The sequence below is a fragment of the Mus caroli genome, chromosome 12 (assembly GCF_900094665.2).
Source record: "Mus caroli chromosome 12, CAROLI_EIJ_v1.1, whole genome shotgun sequence".
NCBI classification, from domain to species: Eukaryota; Metazoa; Chordata; class Mammalia; order Rodentia; family Muridae; genus Mus; species Mus caroli.
In genome coordinates, this window is record NC_034581.1 from 60120162 (window position 1) to 60123882 (window position 3721).

A 3721-nucleotide genomic window follows, 5' to 3' on the forward strand; every position below is an offset into this window, starting at 1 on the left:
GCATTGGGAGTTTTGTACCACGGATTGTTTTTGAAATTATGTAACTTTCCCTAAAATATGAGAACATTACTGCCTTTACACAAGCATTATATTTCCTCACTTTAAAATGATGCTCTATTGCTTATTGCAAGAAAGAGGGGAGGGAGGGAGAGAACTGAAGAGAGAGGGTGGAGGGAAAGGGGAAGGGGAAGGGGAAGGGGAAGGGAAAGGGAAAGGGAAACGGAAAGGGAAAGAGAGGAGGGGGAGGGGGGAGATAAATCAGAATTAAATGCTACCTTTTAACATGGGTCGAGAACTGAAGCCCAAAGTGCTCTTATAGAACTGATAGTATGTATTAGTTTATATCGTTTTTGAAAATATTNATTTGTGAAGAATAACAGCTGTTAATGTTCTGCTTAAAAAATTTCATTGTAACAATTAAAATTCTACAGGATAGTAGATTATTTTATCCTCCTAAAAAGGTCCTGCATGCTCACAATTGCTTACTATTTTTCAAATCCCTATTAAAGAATGTGAGTTCTAGGCTGGAGAGATGGCTCAGTGGTTAAGAGCACAGGCTATTCCAGAGGTCCTGAGTTCAATTCCCAGCAACCACATGGTGGCTCACAACCTGTACTCACATACATTAAATAAAATTTATTTTTTTTAAAAAAGAATGTGAGTTATTTTAAAGATTTAAAAATTCTTTTATATTTTAGATAAGAGCATTCGATATTTTTAAAATTTAAAAAACTCTCAAGTTAATGTTAATTGAAATTTGGAGTATTAAACTATTAAACTTACAAAATTTAAAATGTCCATGCAAAGTATAATTCGATGTAACAGTGCCTTCTTGTATAAGCTGTTGTTATTTCTTTTCTTAGAGTGATATTACTGAGCTGTCAGATGAGAATGGAAAAACCTTGCATGACCCAATTTGTACCTATTAATAACCCTTCTTGGCCCTTTCCCCTTTCTCTTGTATAAGTTTTGAGCTTTTCAGTCTAGCCTGTATTTTTCTCTTGATGCTAATTAATGAAACTTTGGTAGCAGCAGTAGAACTGCAGGGACCTCTAACTGCTGATGAAAATCTCAGCAAGATGGCTAGAACACCCCTCTTTATTTCTGCAGAAACACTGGCACCATTTTATGTCTGCCATAAAACCATCTTTGGAAATTTTATTTCTAACAAAGGAGTCTTGTAAGATGCCTAGATTCTAGACACTGCTGCTCTGCTCTGCGAAAGCAACCTACAACCTGTAAAACAGTTGTAAGGTTCACTCGCTCATCTTTCCTAGGAAGCTGTGTTCTGGGAATCCTCCTTAAACTAACTCTCTTTTTCTGTTGTTGTTTTTTGCTTGTTTGTTTCTCTGAAAACAAAGTATCTAACTCTTTGAAAAGCTTAATGAATAAGTCATGGGAGAGTTATTAACATTTCCCTCTACTCTCTCATGCTGAGGGCAGGGGAGATGAAACATGCTGAATCTTTTGTATGAATGAAAACCTTGAAAGCTTTATTTGTTTGATTGGAACTGGGTGCTAAAGTTTTTGAAGGGTTCTGAGGAGAGTGTCATGGCACATGCCATTCCTGAAAAATAGAGAGAAAAGGCATTTGTCATTTAGTTGGTCTCTGGGTCAGAGGCAGAGACCCCTTATTCCATGTAAGGTCAGGCAGGAACAAACAGCTGTGGCTCACAGGCAGGTAGAAGGCTGAGCCTTGTGTTCCTTGTGTAGCTGGGGAGCTTGGGTCCTAGATATTAATCCATGGTGGGCGAGAGCACTCTGCATCCTTATAGCCTTGTGTGTAGCTGGCATTAGGGAGAACTCTGTTGTTTCAAATTCTAATCAGTTCCTCTTTTCTACTGTTCCAGCCCCAGCCATCCTTCTTTTTATATGTAGAATGACTGTGTAATATCTGACTTTGACCCTTAAAGAATTATTAAAGAATTCTTAATTCTTTTAAAGAAACATCTCCTTTTATTCTGATTAGATTTTTGTTTGTTTGTTTGGTTGGAGTTTTTGTTTGTTGTTGTTTTGTCTGTTTGTTCTTAAATTGAGATCCTTCTGGCTTTGGACTTCTCTGTAGCAACATGAACCCACTTTTCCTCGAGTGCAGGGATTACCACCATGCCGGATTCCCATTCTGATCTGTAGTTTCCCTCCCTACTCCCCACAAGCCACTGGGCAAGCAAAATTGAAAGCCTAAAAACTACATTGAGAATCTTCCCTAAGGGAGTGATTGATGAATTTCCTAAGGTGTAAATGCATATATTTACTGTGTGTAAGACTACGGAAGATAGCTGTAGGTTAGGCTTTCTAAACGAGAAAATGTTGAAGGCACCTTATTTTGTGTACTATTCAATCTGTGTAAATATCAGACTTGCTTCACACAGTTTGGTACTGAATAATAGAAGTCAGAAAGAAAGACCATATTTTCGGACCATTACTTTTTCATGACTAAGTGATTTTATAAAGTGACTAATCATTAATATAGTAAAGAAAAATCAATATGAAGGCTGGAGTTACAGCTTAATGGTGTCTGACTTGTCTGGGTACCATTGACAGCTGCCCCCTCCCAATCAATATGATAAAAAACAAAAGATAAAGCCTATTCCATTACTATAGTAGGAATATTTTACTCTGATATTTTTCTTTTTTTCTTTCTTTTTTTGTTGTTTGTTTGTTTGTTTGTTTTTCAAGACAGGGTTTCTCTGTGTAGCCCTGGATGTTCTGGAGCTCACTTTGTAGACCAGGCTGGCCTCGAACTCATAAATCTGCCTGCCTCTGCCTCCCAAGTGCTGGGATTAAAGGTGTGCACCACCATCGCCCGGCTCCTGATATTTTTTCTTATAGGCCAAGATTATTTTAAATTTAGATTGAAATATGGAATATATATGTCATATGCAATTTAACTGTATTATTCCTGGGATTTTTTTTTTTTTTTGAGACAGGATTTCTCTATGTAGACCTAGCTGTCCTGGAAAACTCTCTATAGACTATGCGGGCCTTGAACTCAGAGATCTGTCTATTCCTGGGAAATTGTTTATGTTACCAAACCACATCTTATGGAGTCATAATTGCATAAAATCAAGAACTACAAAAATAGTGAAACAAAAATAAAAAGCAAGGAATCAAAAAAATTGATGTGTTTATAAAAAGATAAAGGTAGGGGTTTTGTTCTAGGAATGTGTGTGGTGAGGTGTGGGGGAGGGGGATGTCTCAGTCGACCCATGCCAAGGCATCCCTTCCCCCTGAAGGACCAGTCACGTGGCGGTATAGTATAGAATAGTCTAAGCTGCCTGCGGCCACACTAACTGGGTTCCTGAGTGGAGGCCGGAGCTAAAAGGAAGGAAAGGTGAGCGAAATAATGGAGGCCAAGACATATTTCTGTTCAAGGCCCCCAAAGTTTACTAAGAGTCTGTGCTTATAGAGGGGAGGCCCATCCCCCGCCAACCCATTCTTGGTGCCTGTCACCAGCCTGTTGGTGACCTGCCGCTGGATGCTGTCTCCGGAATATCTCAAGGGCCTCACAGGAAAAGAGCAGCAGCAGGTGACAGAACAATAGAGCCATTTAGGTTGGAAGGTTCCACCCCAGGTGGTCTCATTCTCAGTGGTCTCATTCTCAGCCTGCTTCAAGGCTGGGGGAGGCTACAGAATAGAGTTTATTCAGGGCATGGGGAGAGGAATTAAGAAGGTAGTAGAAAGAGAGAGAGAGAGAGAGAGAGAGAGAGAGAGAGAGAGA